This window comes from Pseudonaja textilis, chromosome 15 (genome assembly GCF_049901715.1).
Source record: "Pseudonaja textilis isolate UNSWEBS1 chromosome 15, rPseTex1.2, whole genome shotgun sequence".
Taxonomy (NCBI): domain Eukaryota; kingdom Metazoa; phylum Chordata; class Lepidosauria; order Squamata; family Elapidae; genus Pseudonaja; species Pseudonaja textilis.
In genome coordinates, this window is record NC_142004.1 from 4,243,670 (window position 1) to 4,264,253 (window position 20,584).

A 20,584-nucleotide genomic window follows, 5' to 3' on the forward strand; every position below is an offset into this window, starting at 1 on the left:
TCTTCTAATGCAGGCGGAGAGTCTCCGGAAGACTCAGAGCCAAATCATTGTTTCATATAAGCTGATTTATTGCCCATACCTATGCTCAAGGATCTAGTCAACTCAAACCTATGCACAAGAAACTTAATCAACTCACATCTACATGTAAGAATATAGTCACATCTATATGCAAGAACCTAGTCAACTCATGCCTGTACACAATAATCTAGTCAACTCATGCCTATACCACAAGAATCTAGTCAACTCATACCTGTACACAATAATCTAGTCAACTCATGCCTGCACACAGGAATATAATCAACTCACAGCTACATGCAAGAATCCAGTCAACTCATGCCTGTACACAAGAATCTAGTCAACTCATGCCTATACCACAAGAATCTAGTCAACTCATGCCTATACCACAAGAATCTAGTCAACTCATGCCTATACCACAAGAACCTAGTCAACTCATGCCTATATCACAAGAATCTAGTCAACTCATGCCTATACCACAAGAATCTAGTCAACTCATGCCTATACCACAAGAATCTAGTCAACTCATGCCTGTATACAAGAACCTAGTCAACTCATGCCTATACCACAAGAATCTAGTCAACTCAAGCCTATACCACAAGAATCTAGTCAACTCATGCCTGTACACAAGAATCTAGTCAACTCATGCCTGTACCCATGAATCTAGTCAATTCATGCCTGTACACAAGAATCTAATCAACTCATGCTGGTACCCATAAATCTAGTCAACTCATGCCTGTACACAAGAATCTAGTCAACGTATGTCCCTCTTGGCTTCTAAGTGCTCACTAAGAAAGGATTTTTTGAAATGACCACCAGAGCATTAATATTTCATATATTATTATTAACACACTAAGGTGTTCTACTCTCACTCCCCACCTGAAAAGAAATCTGATCTAAATGCAAAACACAAGCTGAGGAGAGGAGTTTCGGTTTCACAGCACCAAGCAGCTTTAGTACAGAACAGCTGAGCTAAGCCACACCCAAGTTCCTTGCTGTCTCCTTCTTGCTCACACAGCAAATATTGTTTCAGTTTCCAGAAAGCCCTAAACTCTCTCACATCCTGACAGGATGCTAGCCAGATAAATACCAACGGGTGCTGGTAGGCAGAGGCAGGATTTTTCTTCTCTTATTTTCCTCCCCCAAAACACATACTTTCGTAGCAAAGCACGGGTATCCAGCTAGTTAATTTATAAAACATTGCCACTGATTGTATCTTACCTTGTGATTTTTGAATCAGTTACTGTTTCAACCTACCTCCTGGGCTTGTCAGAGAAATAAATATAGGAGACATCATATATGACACCACGGCAAAGTCCAAAATTTCTGTGGCTTCATTGACATAATTCCTTACTTTGGGAAGCAGTCATGTGTTGCATTAAAGAAAGGCACGGTAGAAAGATAATCTTCAGAGATTTTCAGTCATCCAGGTCATGGCTGTCCCAAAGACGCTTTTTCAAGAGGCAACTGGACTTTCTGGTTTTTCTTCCCTTCTCACCCCAAGAAGCTTCTTCAGATCATTCTTTAGAGCTGAAGAAGCTTCTTGGATGAGAAGCAAAAGGTCTTCAATGAAAAAACAAGAAAGTCCAGTTGCCTCTTGAAAAAGCACCTTTGGGGCACCTTCTCTTCATCCCAGAGAAGATCTTGCTACTTCAAAGATAGGGGCCACATTTTAAAACTATTATTGTAAAGAGGCAGCTGCCCTACCTCCCCAGGCAAGCAATTAGGTCAATTTTGCCATGGTGTTATATAAGAAGCACAAGGTTGAGTTTTTTAAAATTAAGCCATTGTTCCATTTCTCTTTCAAGTTTGGGCTAAGCCTCCCCTCAAACTGATTATGTTCCGTTTTTCTTGGTCTTGTTTCCCCATTTCCAAGTTGGGGGGAATGGGGGAAACATGCAGATATCAGGACATCAGTGCAACGGCTTGGAGCAACATGAGGTACTAAAACCATTCTATAAAGCCTTAGTAAGGCCCTACCTAATGTACTGCATCCAGTTTTGGTCACCACGCTATAAAAAGATGTTTGAGACTCTAGAAAGAGTGCAGAGAAGAGCAACCAGGATGATTATGGGGACTGGAGGCTAAAGCATATGATGAACTGTTGCAGGAACTGGGTTGCAGGAACCAGTTGCAGGAACTGGGCCTGGCTAGTCTAGGGAAGAGAAGGACCAGGGGAGACATGACAGCAGTCTTCCAATATTTGAGGGGCTGCACCCGAAGGCCAGACAAGGAATAATGGATGGAAACTGAACAAGGAAAGATTCAACCTGGAAATAAGGAGAAACTTTCTGACAGGGGGAACAATCAACCGACGGAAGAGAAGTTGCCTTCAGAAATTGTGGGAGCTTCATCCCTGGAAGCTTTCAAGAAGAGACCGGACTTCCTTTCCCTCCCCACCTCTCCTCTTCTCTTCCCTTCTTCTCCTCTCCTCCTCCCCATCTCTTCTCTTCTCTTCCCTTCTTCTCTCCTTTCCTCTCCCCTTCTTTCCCTTCCCTTCTCTTCCTTTCCCCTCCCCACCTCTCCTCTTCTCTTCGCTTCTTCTCTCCTCTCCTCCTCCCCATCTCTTCTCTTCTCTTCCCTTCTTCTCTCCTTTCCTCTCCCCTTCTTTCCTTCCCTTCCCTTCCTTTCCCTCCCCACCTCTCCTCTTCTCTTCCTTCTTCTCTCTCCTCTCCTCCTCCCCATCTCTTCTCTTCCCTTCTTCTCTCCTTTCCTCTCCCCTTCTTTCCCTTCCCTTCTCTTCCTTTCCCTCCCCACCTCTCCTCTTCTCTTCCCTTCTTCTCTCCACTCCTCCTCCCCATCTCTTCTCTTCTCTTCCCTTCTTCTCTCCTTTCCTCTCCCCTTCTTTCCCTTCCCTTCCTTTCCCTCCCCACCTCTCCTCTTCTCTTCCCTTCTTCTCTCTCTCCTCCTCCCCATCTCTTCTCTTCTCTTCCCTTCTTCTCTCCTTTCCTCTCCCCTTCTTTCCCTTCCCTTCCTTTCCCTCCCCACCTCTCCTCTTCTCTTCCCTTCTTCTCTCCTCTCCTCCTCCCCATCTCTTCTCTTCTCTTCCCTTCTTCTCTCTTTTCCTCTCCCCTTCCTTTCCTTCCCCATCTCTTCTCTTCCCTTCCCTCCTCTCCTCTCCTCTTTCCTTTTCTCCTGTCCTCCAGCTGAAGATGCTGGGTTTTTTTTTGTTCCTCAGCTCAAAACCGATCCTTTTCAGAGAGGCTTCGTGAATCAAATTGGGACCCCATTCCATTTGGAAGGAAAGGGGGTTGAAGTTAGGGAATTAACTTCGAAACAAAACAAAACAGCGAATCCTAAATAGGGAGGGAGGATTTTTGCCTTGCAGGTACCCAATTTCTTGCCTTCCTCCAGCCCAAAATAATGTCCCCGATAATCCTGCAATCAAACTAGCAGGAGCTTCCACGAAATTCAGAAAACACTTTCTTCTTCTTTTTTCTCTCCATTTAGTTGCAGAATGTTGAGATCAACCCGAGGAGACCCCTGCCCTAAACCCCTCCCCCCCTTTTTTTTCTTTTTTGGCAAGAGAAAATAGGGAGGAAGAAAAGCAACCTCAAGTGTTGTTTTTTTTTTAAATCCAAGGCAAACCAAAGAACACAGGCCTATGATCCTTTTTTTTTTAGTATCATTCTGTCTTTTGTTTCATTCTCGTTTTTGTTGGGAAGATGAACTTGATGAGTTAATTAAGCCGTGCCCTGTAAAAACCAGTTTATTTGCATAGCAAACTCCTGGGCCAGCCCGTACAACCGAGCAAACGAACACAGCCAGACAATTCCAGGAGAAATTACAACCTCATTAATATGCTAATCTGGTTGCATGGCTGGAACCAGTTTGGGCTTTCTGGCGCTTCCTTGGGGGTGGGGGGGTGGGGTGGGCTCAGTTGCCTAGCAACCCTTTTCTCCAGGTAACCCTTCTCTGCTCTGCCCTTGATATTCCCCAAAGGACTGAGATGTGGGAAAGAGGTAAGCAGGATGGAGAAAGGAAAGAGGGGGAAAAGAGAGAGAGAGAGAGAGAGAGGAAGATGAAAGAGGGAAAGAGACAGAAGCGAAAAAGGTGATAGAGAAAAAGAAAGAAGGGAGAAAGAGGAAGGAAGGAATGAGAAAGAAGAAAGAGAAAGAAGGCAAAGAGGCAAAAAGAAAGAAAAGTCAAAAGGAGGGAGGGAAGGAGAATGGATGCATAGAGGGAAGTAAAGAAAAAAGAAAAGAAGGAAAAAGAAAAGGAATGAAGAATGGATGGATAGAGGAGCAGGGAGGGAAGGAGGAAGGAAGAAAAAAAGGTAAGAAAAAAGGAGGAAAGAAAGGGAGGGAGGGAGAAAGGAAAGAAGGAAAGAAGAAAGGAAGGAAGGGACTCAAAATATTCAGTCCTCCAAAAATAAAGATTAAGATGAGACAAAGTCACTTTCAGTCTGATAGATGGCTCTATAAATTTGATTAATAAATAAATAAATGACGTTTCTGTCATTGGGTATTTATTAATTGTTTAATTGGTTTTCTTAAACCGGGCAGAAAATTAGGCTACATGATCCTCTGGACCATTTTAATTCTATACTTCTATGACTCTATGAACTTTCACTATGTCCCCAGAAATGGATATGCAGAGTTTGGCTTCAGCCACCAATGTCAATCATAACACTAGATAGTCCACTTCTCACTAGTAACCTATCCACCCCACTCCTAACCAATGCAGAATTTCCTTCATCCTCAGAGTGTGCAATCGAGTGGTTAGAAATACACAACAGTTTCTTTACTTTGATTGAGTAAATGTTGGTTGATACGGGAAACATTTCTGGGAATGTATCTCCTCCAAGGTGGAGAAAACTCCATCATCTGGTAGACCTTTTTCCAAATCTGATTCAAGATTCCTCTCTCTTACTTACATCAGGGGTGCCCAACCTGAGCAACTTTAAGACTTGTGGACGTCAACTGCCAGAATTCCCCAGCCAGCGGATAATAAAAGGAAGAGAGAAAGCAGAATCTTTTGATGATATTCCATGAGGGGAAGAGGGAAGGGCCCCTTGAATGAATAGATATAACCCACCCACAGTACTGTATAAATATTGGCTTTCTATGACTTTATCTGCAAACGCTTCCCAGCTGTTTGCATCTGCTGTCACCGTTGGAAGCCTGGCTGATGTGCTTCAGCAACATCTGGCTGGTTAAAGATAGCCAAGTTTTGTTCAAGTCATTTTGTGACCTAGTAACTGTATGCAAAGCTTGTAGGTAAATTAACACAACAGACAGAATTGGATATTTGAAGAATTGTTGAAGTGAACTGTTCCAATATTTGAGGGGCTCCTACTAAGATGTGTGTGTGTGTTTTCCAAAGCCCCAACAGTCTTAAGACAAGAAAAGATGGATGGAAACTAATCAAGGAGAGAAAGCAACCTGGAACTAAGGAGAAATTTCCTAAGAGTGAAGAGCAATTGACCGATGGAATTAACTTCAGAAGTTGTTGGTGCAGAGGGCTCTCAAAACAAGCTCAAAACAAGGAGAAAGGTTTCCCCTTTTGCATTTGAGCGTGCAAGAAGGGGCAGGAAAAGAGAAAGGGAAAGAGGAAAGACAAAGAAAAAGGAAAGGGAAGATGGGAAGAGAGGAAGGAAGGAAGGAAGAAGGAAAGAGGGGAAGGAAGAAGAAAGGAGAAGGAAGAGGGAAGGAAAAGAAAGAAGAAAAGGAGGGGAGGAAGGAGATTGCAATGAGAGGGAGGGAAGGTCTCAGGGAAGCCCTGCCTTAGCAGTTGGTCACCCCATGTGCCCCCAACAGGAATCCCATGTCACGCCCACCACAGGCCCTCCGAGGTCAAACCCAACCCTGAGGTGGCCCTCCATGAAATCAAGTTTGACACCCCCGTTTGAAGGGATGTTCCTACAGTTCCTGAACCCGAAGCCACCCTTGTCTGTCAAAATATCGGACATCTCATACAAGGCGTTGGGGCTGGGGCAGATTCAGCCGGTTCACACCGGTTCAACAGAACCGGTTGTTAAGTTTCTGGGAAGTTTGACGAACTGGTTGTTGGAAGAAATCGTCAGGGCAGAGAACTGGTGGTTAAATGATTTGAATCCCACCACTGGGTGGGGGGGGTGGCGGGGGTGTCTCTAAATCAGTTCCGCTTCCCAGCCCTCTCCCTTTGCTATGGGGATCCATGCTCTCTGCTTCGTGACACCGGTGAAGTTATTAGGCCTCATTATGGATTGGAGTTTAATCTGCTGCAAATAGCACAGCCATTAGAGTATCATAAGAAGCAATTATCCCGACTTTCCCCCCCCCCCCGCTTCTCTGCCCTTCCCCACCGAGTTTTCATGTAGAGAACTGGAATTGCTTGGAAATGCAAAGGAATCCAGCGCCTTCGGCCCTAATCTCGTAAAACGCTTCTTGGAGAAGTTGATCCTTGCTGGATGTTTGTGGCTTTGTCTTCAAATATTGGATTTTCCCACCTGTCTCCACTGCAAAATAATCCCGAGGAATTCCCCTCTCCTGACCAGAGGTGGCATTCAGCCGGTTCTGACCAATTCTGGGGAACCGGTAGTGGAAATTTTGAGTAGTTCAGAGAACCAGCAAATCCCACCTCTGACTGGCCCCGCCTCCATCTATTCTCTGCCTCCTGAGTCCCAGCTGATTGGCTGGGTCTTCTTTGGTTGCCCTGCACAGAAGAACGGAGCGGGAAAGCAGGTTAGTGGGGTGGAGGAAGGAATGGGGATTTTGCAGTATCCTTTCCCCTGCCGTGCCCACCAAGCCATGCCCACCAGGCCATGCCATACCCACCAAGACACCAAGACACACCCACAGAACACCATGCCCATCTAGCCACACCCACAGCTGATCGGCTGGGTCTTCTTTGGTTGCCCTGCGCAGGAGAACGGAGCTGGAAAGCGGGTTAGTGGGGCGGGGAAGGAATGGGGATTTTGCAGTATGTCCTTCCCCTGCCACGCCCACCAAGCCACACCCACCAAGCCACATCCATAGAACTGGTAGTAAAAAATTTTTTGAATCCCACCACTGCTCCTGTCCCAAATTAAAATGGAGACAAAATGGAAGAAGCCACCTGTTTTTTTTTAGCCTTGGCAGAAGGAGGGGAACATTGGAATGTGAGATCCCAATCTATCTCCCATTCTTCCGTTGTTGTTGTTGTTGTTGTTGTTGTTGTTGTTGTTGTTCAGTCGCTAAGTTGTGTCTGAGTCCTCCCAAGGACCTTCCTGACTCCCCAGCCTGCCACCCCTGCAGTTGGAGGAGATGATCAGGCTAAGGTCAAGTAATCTTCCCTAGGTACTTAGACTCTGAAGGTGGGAAACAGATGTGCTTTCGGATTTCCAAGAATCGGTTGATGTAAAACTTGCCAATAAAATTAGAGATAAACTTCGATAAATAAAATAATAAAAAATAAAATAAAATAAAATAAAATAAAGTAATCAATAAAAAATAACAAATATAAAATAAAATAAAAGATGTAAGCTTTAATAAATAATAAAATATAATTATAAAATAAAATAAACAATATAAATATATCATAAACAATATTAATGTGTAAAATAAATACATATAAAAATAAATAAAATATAAATAAATAAAATATAAATATATAACAAACAATATAAATATATAATAAACAATATTAATGTGTAAAATAAATACATATAAAAATAAATACATATAAAAATAAATAAAATAAAATATAAATATAAATAAGCAATATAAATATATCATAAACAATATTAATATAAAAATAAATGAAATTAGGTGCAAACTTGCAAAATGAAGTTAGATGCAAACTTGCAAATGAAATTAGACCTAGTTCTACTGGGCGTACCTGTCATCTGGACTACCTCGCAAGGCTGGCACTATCCTCTCTGTTGCTACAGGAGTTCTTCCCCTCGTGGAAGACCAGGTTCTCTTTTATAGCATGGGATGGAAAGGAGAAGAAAAAAGAATAGGATTTTTCTGCCTGGCTCCAGTTTTGTATCTTCCTAACAACCAGACTGGCACGATTGGAAACTCACTGTGTCTGTGTGATTTTGAAGTGATTCCACTCAGAAAGACAGCCAAGGGGTTCTGTATGGGAGCCAGGAATTCCCGTGTGGGTAGGGGGGGGGCGGAGGGACGGAGGGAGAGGAAATCAGAAGGAATATTAAAAAGAAGGGGAAGCTTAGTAATTACTGAGTAAGAGGCGGCCCTACGTGCTAATGGAAGAGCCCGACCGAGGTGAGGCAGTTGTGCAGAACTGCAAAATTCACTGAGCGTGCGAAAAAGGGCAGGGGGCTCTGCGCCTGGGTTACCCTGAAATGCTGGTTTCACAAACAAGAAGAAAATTGGATGCAAACATCTAATTAACCTTCTCACTTATTTTCATATGGATGCCAAGAGGCAGCAGCAGCAGCAGCAACAACGGCGGAATCATACACAAGGATTTGCCACAGGGAGTAGCATCAGCTGGTGCGGGAAGAAGATATATATGTATACATATACATACAGTAGATAGATGGATGGATGGATGGATGGATAGATAGATAGATAGATAGATAGATAGATAGATAGATAGATAGATAGAATGGATGGGTGATAGATAAAATGGTAGGTAGGTAGGTAGATGATAGATAGATAGATAGATAGATAGATAGATAGATAGATAGATAGATAGATAGATAGATAGATAGAGATATATACAATGTAGATAGATGATAGCGAGAGAAAGAGATAGATAGATAGATAGATAGATAGATAGATAGATAGAGAAAGAGAGATATATACAATGTAGATAGATAGCGAGAGAAAAGGATAGATAGATAGATAGATAGATAGATAGATAGATAGATAGATAGAGAAAGAGAGATATATACAATGTAGATAGATGATAGCGAGAGAAAAGGATAGATAGATAGATAGATAGATAGATAGATAGATAGATGATAGATAGATAAAGAGAGATACATACAATGTAGATAGATGATAGCGAGAGAAAGAGGATAGATAGATAGATAGATAGATAGATAGATAGATAGATAGATAGATAGATAGATAGATAGATAGATAGATAGATAGATAGAGAGAGAGATAGATAGATAGATAGATAGATAGATAGATAGATAGATAGATAGATAGATAGATAGATAGATAGATAGATAGATAGATAAGTGTGAAAACTGGTCCTAAGCTGCTTTTTTCCCAAGTCCCTTCCAATCCTAGGATCTTCCATCTTCCATATTCTATACCAGAGGTGGTATTCAGCAGGTTTTGACCGCTTCTGAAGAACCGGTAGGGGAGATTTTGGGTCCTTCGGAGAACCAGCAAATGGCGCCCCTGACGGGCCCCGCTCCCCTCTATTCTCCGCCTCCCATTGAGTCCCAGCTGATTGGCTGGGTCTTCTTTGGTTGTCTTGCAAAGGAGAACGGAGCTGGAAAGCAGGTTAGTGGAGTGGGGAGAGAATGGGGATTTTGCAGTAATCCTTCTCCTGCCACGCCCACCAAGCCACACCCACAGAACCGGTAGTAAAAAAAAATTGAATCCCACCTCTGTTCTACACGCATAAAATTCTTAGCAGAATTCCACCCAAAATTCTCTTAGGAAAGGTTGTTTTTCAAGTTGGTTTCCATTTTCCCAATTAAGTAATAGATTCGGGTGGGCTTTTTTTTTTTTTTAGAGAAACAGAGGACTATTTCTCACCCTCAGGATGATTATGGGGGATGCTGGAAACTTGGGTCCCTCCAAGTCTCCCAATTTTTCTACCGGCTCCTGGGCAAGCGAAGATCCCAAACTGCTTTGACAACGGCGACCACACCAAGTCTTGCCCCATCTTGCTGTTGTCATCCCCACCCTCCCCTCTTGCCAACTCCCTCCTCCTCCTCCTCCTCACATTTTCTCACCCCCTGTTTCCCCCCGCCGCTGCCGCCCCTGTGGGGCATTCAGCCAGCCTGAACGGTCCCCAGGCAGGGATGATGAAGACGGATGAGTGATTGATTTTCTCCCCGTGGCCCGCCCTACACTCTATGTCCTTCTGGCAGAAAATTAAAAGCTTATTTGTTAAAGGGTGAAGGCCCTCAGGTGCAGTTCCTCGCTGGACAATTTGTTTCCATGAAAAGGATGCTATTAGGAAAGAGGCTGGAAGCAGGCAGAGGGGCTGGAGGCTGGGGGGGGGCGGTTTATATTTATGTTTTTGCCAGGAGTGAGGAAGAGAAAGGAGTGTGTGTGTGTGTGTGGGTGGGTGGGGAGGGGAGACAATAGGGTTGAAGGCTTGGCAAGCTGGACTTGCAGGGGGGCCATTTCCACCTCTTGGAGAGCAGGTGTGCAATCACCCCGGATGAGAGTTTGGCCCGGAGCAGAAGGGGAGCCTTTTGCCAGGACTGGCTGACCACCGTCCCCGGATTGGAGGAACTTTGAAAGATTTATCTTCTACGCATGGATGGCGTTTTTCCTTCCAAAAAAACCTTCCCTTTAGGTCCTTGGCATAAAGGTACAGGAAGGTTTCTTCCTGTAAAGGAGAATATTTGGGTTTAATTTGAAGGGTGCCTGGTGCTCTCTAATATTATTGTTGTTGTTTCTCCTTCTTCTTCTTCTTCTTCTTCTTCTTCTTCTTCTTCTTCTTCTTCTTCTTCTTCTTCTTCTTCTTCTTCTTCTTCTTCTTCTTCTTCTTCTTCTCCTCCTCCTCCTCCTCCTCCTCCTCCTCTTCTTCCTCTTTCTCCTCCTCTTCTTCCTCTTCCTCTTCCTCCTTCTCCTCCTCCTTCATCTTCTTCTTCCTTCGCCTCCTCCTCTTCTTCTTCCTCCTCCTCCTTTTTCCTTCTTCTCTTCTTCCTCCTTCCTCTTCTTCCTCTTCCTTCTCTTCTTCCTCTTCTTCCTCCTCCTTCTCCTATTCCTCCTCCTTCTCCTCCTCCTCCTCCCCATCTTCTTCCTCCTCCTCCTCCTCTTTCTCCTTCCTTCTTTTTCCTTCTTCTCTTCCTTCTCCTCCTTCCTCTTCTTCCTCTTCTTCTTCTTCCTCTTCCTCCTCCTCCTCCTCTTCTTCCTCTTCCTCTTCTTCCTCCTCCTCCTCCTCCTTCTCCTATTCCTCCTCCTTCTCCTCCTCCTTCTCCTCCTCCTCCTCCCCATCTTCTTCCTCCTCTTCTTCCTCCTCCTTCTTTTTCCTTCTTCTCTTCCTCCTCCTCCTTCCTCTTCTTCCTCTTCCTCCTCCTCTTCCTCCTCTTCCTCTTCTTCCTCCTCCTCCTCCTCCTCCCACTCCTTCTTCCTATCCCCCTCTTCTCCCTTTCCCTCTCCTTCCTCTCTCTCTCTCTCTCTCCTCCTCCTCCAAGCCCAGAGAGCACCAAGAACTCTTCTGTTTATCCTTGAGCCACAGATCATTATCTTCTGTTTGGGGATTTAGATTCCACTGGTGTGAAGGTTCAGCTTTCGGCAGGCCCTCAAATATTGGAAGACTGCTATCATGTCTCCCCTGGTCCTTCTTAAATCAAAAATGAAAAACCAAAAACCAGCCGCCGCCCCCACCCTTCCCAGAGCGAACATTAGTAAAGATTGAACTGAAATAGGAGAGGCTGAAAAAAAAAAACGTGATAATTTTGCTTTCCTTAATAGAATAAGAATATTCCTTGTTTTTTTAATTCTTTGAGATTATTCTTTATGATGATTTTTTTTTCCGCTTTCCCCAGCCACGGAGATAAAATGATGATGGAGAACTTCACTAAATCCCCTCTATTGCTCTGAGCTGATCTAAGGGAATGGAAGAAACTGCACCCCCGATTTAAATAAAAGAAAATAAAATCCAAGGGTCTTAGGAGCAGTTAAAATGTCCTGCAACCTGAACCCAGCATTAATTTGAGTTCTCTGTGCCCCGCATCCCCTCTCTGCTCGCCCTCCCTTCTCCCTCCATCGCCTCCATTATCAGCCAAGATTAATTACTCGCTTCACAGCTTTTTGGGGGGCTTCCCCCATCTGATAAGATGTGAAGGAGACTGACAGAGCCTGCCAAGGATTTCCACAGCTCCACTCTTTCTGCCTTGGCAGGAACAAATGGGCTGTGAATGGCACCCGTGGCAGCCTTTTGCATAAGGCATGAGCACCCCACTCCGGTGTGTCCTCTCCTCAACCAGAGGCCTGGTGCTGGTTGTCACGGCAACCAAGCCATTGCTAGAGTTCTGCACGGAGTGCCTCTCCTTGCTTAGCTCTGGTGTCTTCTGTTTGGTTACCTGCAGCTGCCAGAAGAAAGCAGGGCATGGCTGAAAAAAGCAACTTTCCACTCCTCCCTTGCGCTCCATTTTTTTTTGTCTGAAAGCACAGATCTCAACCAACATTTTTCAGTTGGAAACTGAACAGGGAGAGATTCAACCTGGAAATAAGGAGGAATTTTCTGACAGCGAGAACCATCAACCCATGGAACAGAAGTTGCCCTCGGAAGTTGTGGGAGCTTCATCACTGGAGGCTTTCAAGAAGAGACTGGACTGCCATCTGTCAGAAATGGTGTAGGGTCTCCTGCTTGGGCGGAGGGTTCGACTAGATGATCTACAAGGTCCCTTCCAACTCTGCTAATCTGTTAAACACCTGGTGATGAGTGGTCTGATTTCAGCTCATTTCTTCCTGCAGGGATGCCTTCTGCCAAGACTTGGGCTCTTGGTTGAAATACCAGATAACAAAGTCATGGAACATAGAATATCAGAGGTGGAAGGGATCTTGGAGCCTTCCAGGCCAGTCCCCTACTCAAGCCCTAAAAAAAATTGAACTCAAATGTTTAAACTTGGGGGAGAGACCAATGGGACCATTGAGAAAGAGATATGTTCACTAGTTCCTTCAACACTGTCCAACTATTTACAAAGGCTGCACTACTATTACTGTTAACCTTCTCATCACTCCTTATCGCCCATCCCCTCCCACTTGTGACTGTATGACTGTACCTTTGTCGCTTGTATCCTTACGATTTATATTGACTGTTTCCTAGTATGATTTGATTGCTTACTGCACCCTGTGACTATCATTAAGTGTTGTCCCTGATGATTCTTGACGAAGGTATCTTTTCTTTTATGTACACTGAGAGCATTTGCACCAAGACAAATTCCTTGTGTGTCCAACCATACTTGGCCAATAAAGAATTCTATTCTATTCAGTTAATTGCAAAAGGCAAGTTTAATGTAGAATTTGCATTATGTGATGAGAGGTAACACTATGAAACATGAACATCTGCCTATTTCAGGCATAAACATGCCAAAATTCATCCCGAACATCTTGCAAACTGTGCCATGAAATAATAATGGCCACATGATACCAAAAAGTTGTTGAGACTCTGGAAAGATTGCAGAGAAGAGCAACAAAGAAGATAAGGGGGCTGGAGGCTAAAATATATGATGAACGGTTGTGGGAACTGAGTCTACCTAGTCTAATGAAGAGAAAGATGTGGGGACATGAGAATGCTGTTCCAGTACTTGAGGGGGTGTCACAGAGAAGAGATCTATTCTCCAAAGGATATGAGGGCAGAACAAGATTATCCAGGAGAGATCCAACTTAGAAATATGAGAAATTTCTAGACACTGAGACCAATTAATTAGTGGAAAAACTAGCCTCTAGAAGTTGTAGGTGCTCCATCACTGGAGGTTATAAGAAGAGACTTTTGTCTGAAATGGTATAGGATCTCCTGCTCTAGCAGTGGGTTGGACTAGAAGACCTCCAAGGTCCCTTCCAATTCAGTTAATTCAGTATTCTATTCTATTAATTCATGATGTGGCTCCTTAGAGTTATATCTTGCTGTTCCAGGCAAAATGGACACTGGAGAACCTTGATTTTCTAACTAATATATCATTGAATAAAAATGAGTCAATTCACTGCCCACGTTCTTAAAGGCCTGTCTTCTTTGGTGTTACAGTTACTTTGTGTTGGGATTATTGTGTTTGATTATATATTTAGTGTTGGTATTATCAATTCCTACTGCCTTGGGCACCCCATGTTTGAAAGGAAAGGCCAAATTAAATAAGCAATTCGCTATGGGGAAAGTGGGTGTTTCAAAATCCAACCTAGTTGGGGTGTTTTTTGTTTGCAAATACTAGCTTGTCCTTTAAGGTATGATTCAAGAATAATGGAATAAAGTTGTCCTGTTTTTCAAACGGATCCTGGCTGAGTCACACATGGCTTATCACCTGCTTTCCAAACTACATCAGATGATGTTCAGTTGGGGCAATGGTACAATGAATCAATCATTCTTGAAAGGTTGTGGTGAGAAAAGAAAGGCATACAAACCAAATTTTCTCCCAGAATTATATTCAGTCTTGGAGTATGCCAGGGACCACAAGTCTCACATTAGGGAGGGGAACTTGCGTGCTAATTACCTTTGATTGGATTTCATGTCCAACCTTGACAACTTGAAGATTTGTAGACTTCAACTTCCAGAATTGGGGAATCCTGGCGGTTGGAGTTTATAATATGTCTAGTTGTTGTGTTTAGCCGGCAGCAGGTGCAGATGGCTGAGGAGAGCGAGGACTCAGATGAGGGTCCAGGACCATGAGGGGAGTGCACTGCTACCTTCAGAGATTGTGGGAGCTGGCAGGAGTGATGAGGAGGTTCCCAAGCAGCTTGCGCCAAGTGAGCATGCGCGCAGGATTGCTCGCAGGAAAGAGCAGCTGCAGCAGCACGGGTGACTCAGGAGTAAGGCTGCAAGGTATTAGCCCCTCCTTCAAGAAGATAAAAGGCGAACGTTCTTTGCAGGAAGCAAAGACATTTTGAAACTCAGCCTTGTGGACATTACAGTTGGCATTTGAAGACTCTTACGTTGTAAACTATTTCTTATCTGTTGTTTTTTGGCAGCCTTGCAAAAACTTGGCAAGGCTCTTTCTTGTCGGAGCTAATTAGTTGGAAGCAGCCTTTTATCTGTGAAGAAACAGAATTCATAGATGAAACATTAAAAGGTTGTGCTGCTGCCTTTGTCTTGTGTTTGCTCTCTTGGAAACAGGTTTGGGTCAGAACACTAGTCTTATGAAAAGAAGGACTAGGGGTAACATGATAGCAGTCTTCCAATATTTGAGGGGCTGCCACAAAGAGGAGGGAGTCAAGCTATTCTCCAAAGCACCAGAAGGCAGGACAAGAAACAATGGGTGGAAACTAATCAAGAAGAGAAGCAAGTTAGAACTAAGGAGAAATTTCCCGACAGTGAGAACAACTTATCAGTGGAACGACTTGCCTTCAGAAGTTGTAAATGCTCCAACACTGGGAGTTTTTTAAAAGGTGTTGCATAACCATTTGTCTGAAGTGGTTGGACTAGAAGACCTCCAAGGTCCCTTCCATCTCTGTTATTCTAATTCTAATTCAAAAAAAGTCTTCAGGTTGCCAAGGTTGGACACCCCTGATATATAAGCCACATTGAATTCAAACTCAATACGGTTAATATGATTGCACTCCTGTCATGATCGATGTCCCTCTTCTCAAGATGAAGAATGATAATTTGCAAAGCGGTTCAGATCTTGGAAGGTGGGCTTGGCTTCAATGGTCAATGCCCAGAGCAATGGGGTCCCCTTCTTTCCAAATAACAGACTATCAGAGTTGGAAGGGACCTTGGAGGTCTTCAAGTCGAGCCCCCTGCACAAGTGGGAGATCCCATCCCATTCTGGACAAACAATTGTTCAATCACTTCTTAAAAACATCCAGTGTTGGAGCACCCACGACTTCTAGAGACAAACTCTTCCATTGATTAATTAATTAATTGATATGGGAAAGTTCTGGGAGAACTAAAAGGAAAACAGAGGGTGCCATGATGTTGATGGTCCAAAGTTTCCTCCACAACTTCTTCTGGCGGGCTCTCAGAAGTCTTTGAGGAGGCTCCAAAATTCTATCAAGTGCCTACTTGTGGCCAATTTCACTGCTTCATGACTTTGAAACATGGCCTCTGTGCCTCCCTGAGATAAATCAATGCTAGACTGAACTGTCCCACTAATTTGGTAAATTTGTCAGCTTTTAGCGGTGACACCTAAAGCTTCCGGTGGCTACCTGCGCAATCCTGGCATTGTTCTGGCCAAGGCTTCTGAGACCGTAATTAAGTACACACTTTGTTAAAACAACTCTTGTTTTATTTCAACGCTGGGAATTACGTTCATTCCCAGATGGTAATGAATCCCAAACAGTCCCTCGAGATAAGCACCCACCTTTCTCTCCTTTGAATGGCTGCCAACAGCTAAAGTGCCAAATGAACTGTAAAAAACCAACCGAAGTACAAAGTCCACACAGAGCTTCAAGGTTTAATCTGAACAGAGCGAACGACTTTGCTTCCTGCAAAGGTTTTGTCATCTTGGCCTGTCCTTTATCCCTTAGGGGAGGGGCAATCACCTCCAAGCCTTACTCCTAAGTTGCTCCTTTTGTCTTAGCTGCTTTTGCCTTCTGGCAGCTCTGTGCCCACACGCACTGGGAACAGGCTCCCCTTATTTCTCTTCCTCGCTGTCGCCAGACTCCGAAGGCTCTGGAGGCAGCACCTCACTCCCAGATGGCCCTGGCCCCATCTCTGCATCAGACACGGGACCCTTGTCTGAATCCTCTCCAGCCTCCCGGACTGATCCCTGTTCTTCCCCTCTGTCCGATTCTGCTGCTGTCTGCACCGTCTGCTGGCGAACTACAACAGACATCTAATGTGGCACTTGGGACATGCAGCGGTGAGGCAGGAATGATTAGTTTGCTCTCTAGAATAATGATGGTCTTTGACTTCCCACATTTCATTTAGTGACTGTTCAAAGTTACAGCATCCAGGGAAAAAAAGTGACTCATGGCCATTTTTCACACTTATGACCACTGCAGTATCCTTTATATAATAATAATAATAATAATAATAATAATAATAATAATAATAATAATAATAATAATAATAAAGATTTACACATGCATGACACTAGAATAAAATGGCAGGTTTCATCCACGGGGAAAAAAAATTCAGACGCTTGGTAACCGGCTCGTAGTTATGACGGTTGCAGGGTCTCAGGGTTAGGTGATCCCGCTTTTGCGACCTTCTGACAAGGCAGGTCGATGGGGGAGCCCAATTCGCTTAACAACCGTGTGACTCACTTAACAGCTGAAGTGATTCGCATAATGGCTGTGGCAAGAAAAGTTGTAAAACGGGCCAAGGCTCACTTCACATACATCTGGCTTAGCGACAGAGATTTTGGGGCTCAGCTGTCATCGTCAAGTCGACGACTATCTGTATTCTCGACCCCCGAAAATGAGAGGAAGGAGGGAAAGGTGCGAAGGATAAAGGAGAGGTCCCCGCTGCTCCTGTTTCCTCCTCCTCTCCTCGTTCCAGCTGCTGTGCCTTCCCAACGTCCTTGACCCTTTTGTGAGTGAGGTCAGTGTCTCATCTGTATTGCTCACTACAGAAAGGCACTGACGGCTCTCCATGTATCACAGTGGCAGTCATGCTGAAGCGCACGTGTCATTTCAATTCATCTTTCTCCAAACGCTCCTTGTCACAGCCTGAGACTCTGACTGGGGAAAGAGGGAGGGAGAGAGAAAGAGAGACAGACCGAGGGAGGGGGTGAGAGGGAGAGAGTCAGAGACAGAGAGAGAGACAGAGAGAGACAGACAGAGATAGAGAGACAGACAGACAGAGGGAGGGATGGGGAAAGAAAGGGAGAGACAGAGAGAGAGACAGAGAGAGAGAGAGAGAGACAGAGGGATGGGGAAAGAGAGGGGGAGGGAGAGAGAAAGAGACAGACAGACAGAGACAGACAGAGGGGTGGGGAAAGAGAGGGAGGGACAGAGAGACAGACAGAGAGACGGAGGGATGGGGAAAGAGAGAGAGAGGGAGTGAGGGTTAGAGGGAGAGACAGAGAGAGAGAAAGAGACAGACAAACAGACACACACAGAGAGAGAGAAATGGAGACAGAGAGAGAGAGACAGAGACAGAGACAAGTGATGGGGAAAGGCAGAGAGAGAGAGAGGTTGAGAGGAAAAAACAGGAATGCTCTCCAGAACCCGGGCATAATCAGGAGACAGATGGGTTCCTAATTCAGATTACAGATTAACAGAGTTGGAAGGGACCTTGTAGGTCATCTAGTCCAACCCCCCTGCCCAAGCAGGAGACCCTACACTATTTCTGATAATATGGCAGTCCAATGTCTTCTTGAAAGTTCCCACAACTTCCGAAGTCTGTACAGGAATCTGTTAGATAAGTACAAATTTCTCCGCTAATCTACCTCAGCAGGTGTAGGCTCTGCTGAATCTGTTGGGATTGTTAAAAATACTTTAAGGCTGGTGGATAAGTCCACACAAACACAAGCTGGCAGTCAAGAATTAGAATGTCTGCTTCTCTTTGCTAATTTCTACTGGTTACCCACGTGTTGTAGCATAAGCATCACAGGCTTAACCTGGAGCAACTAGGGAGTAGTAGACCCACTGCAACTACAATATATTATACAGGGGTGGGCTGCTGGGGGTTCGGCAGGGGTCCCAGGGCTGCTGTCATTTATGCTAGCTGCAGAAGAACAGAAGCAACCTAGAACTAAGGAGGAATTTCCTGACTGTTAGAACAATTAATCGGTGGGACAACTTGCCCCCAGAAGTTATGAATGCTCCAACACTGGAAGTTTTTAAGAAGAGGTTGGATAACCATTTGCTTGAAGTGGTGTAGGGTTTCCTGCCTAAGCAGGGGGTTGGACTAGAAGACCTCCAAGGTTCCTTCCAACTTTGTTGTTCCATTCCATTCCATTCCGTTCCATTCCAATATTCATTCTATTCTATTCTATTCTATTCTATTCTATTCTATTCTATTCTATTCTATTCTATTCTAATTCTATCCTTATTGTACCCTATGACTATTACTATGTGTTGAACCTTATGATTCTTGACTCTTGACAAATGTATCTTTTTTTTAATGTACACTGAGAGCATTTGCACCAAAGACAAATTCCTTGTGTGTCCAATCACACTTGGCCAATAAAGTATTCTATTCTATTCTATTCTATTCTATTCTATTCTATTCTATTCTATTCTATTCTATTCTATTCTATTCTATTCTATTCTATTCTATTCCAATATTCATTCTGTTCTATTTTTTTCTGCTTCCTTCTTTCTTTCGCTTCCTCTTCTTTCTTCTTTCCTCTTTCCTTTTCCATTTTTTCCTCTTTCATTCTCTTTCCCTTCCCCCCTCCTCCTCTCCTCCTTTCCCCTTCTTTCCTCTCTCTGATCATCATGCTATGGCACGTCTCTTTTCCCATCCTCGGAAACCAGGCAAGTGAGGAGCTGCCTTTGAAATCTGCTGAGCTGTTTCCCCTTTGATGCCACGCTCCGGAGGACTTGCTATAAAGAGAGGCCCAGCGATGTTCAAGGCAAGGGGTTCAGCCAGCTGGCTGAGTCCCACCTCCATGGCTGAGAGCAGCCAGTTGGCAGGGGTCCCTTGGGCATATTTGTGCCCTGAGATGCCTGCTGAGAAACTTGAAGCCTTCCATCATTGGGCCTTTTCTTTTGGTTTGCCTAGCAAGATGTGTTTGTTTGTTCTGTTTCCCTATAGAGGCTCTCTTGGAGAGAGAACAAGAGAGAGAGAGAGAAAGAAAGAGAGAGAGAGAACAAGGGAAAGAGAGAGAGAAAGAGAGAGAGAGAGAAAGAGAGAGAGACGGAGAGAAAGACAGAGAGAGAACAAGGGAAAGAGAGAGAGAATGAGAGAGAGAGAGAATGAGAGAGAGAACAAGGGAAAGAGAGAAAAAAAGAGAGAGTGAAAGAGAGAGAGAGAGAATGAGAGAGAGAGAATGAGAGAAAGACAGAGAGAGAACAAGGGAAAGAGAGAGAGAACGAGAGAGAGAAAGAAAGAGAGAGAGAGAATGAGAGAAAGACAGAGAGAGAGCAAGGGAAAGAGAGAGAGAACAAGAGAGAGAGAGAAAGACCCAGAGAGAGAGAGAGTACAAGGGAAAGAGAGAATGAGAGAAAGACAGAGAGAGAACGAGAGAGAGAGAACACAAGAGACAGAATAAGAGAGTGAGAGAGAATGAGACAGTGAGACAGAGAACAAGAGAGAGAGAAGAGAGAATGAACAAGAAAGAAGAGAGAGAGAACAAACGAGAGAATAAGAGAGACAGAAAGAGAATGAGAGAGGGAGAGAGAGAAAATGAACAAGAGAGAGAGAACAAACTAGAAACAACGTGTGTGTATGTGTGTGAGAGAGAGAAAGAGAGAGAGAGAGAAAGGGAGAAAGAGAGAATGAACAAGAGAGAACAAGAGAGAGAGAATGAACTAGAGAATAGAATAGAATGGGGTGGAGTGGAGTAGAGTAGAGTAGAGTAGAGTAGAGTAGAGTAGAGTAGAGTAGAGTAGAGTAGAGTAGAGTAGAGTAGAATAACAGAGTTGGAAGGGACCTTGGTGGTCTTCTAGTCCAACTCCAGGCTCAAGCAGGAGGCCCTACACAATTTCGGACAAATGGCTGTCCAATCTCTGCTTAAAAATTTCCAGTGTTGGAGCATTCGTGAGAGACTAAGAGAGAGAGAAAGAGAGAGAGAGAGAACGAACAAGACAGAACAAGGCACAGAGAGAAAGAGACTGAGAGGGGAAGAGAGAAAATGAACAAGAGAGAGAATGAACCAGAAAGAAAGAAAGAAAGAAAGAAAGAAGAGAGAGAGAGAGAGAGAGAGAGAGAGAGAGAGAGAGAGAGAGAG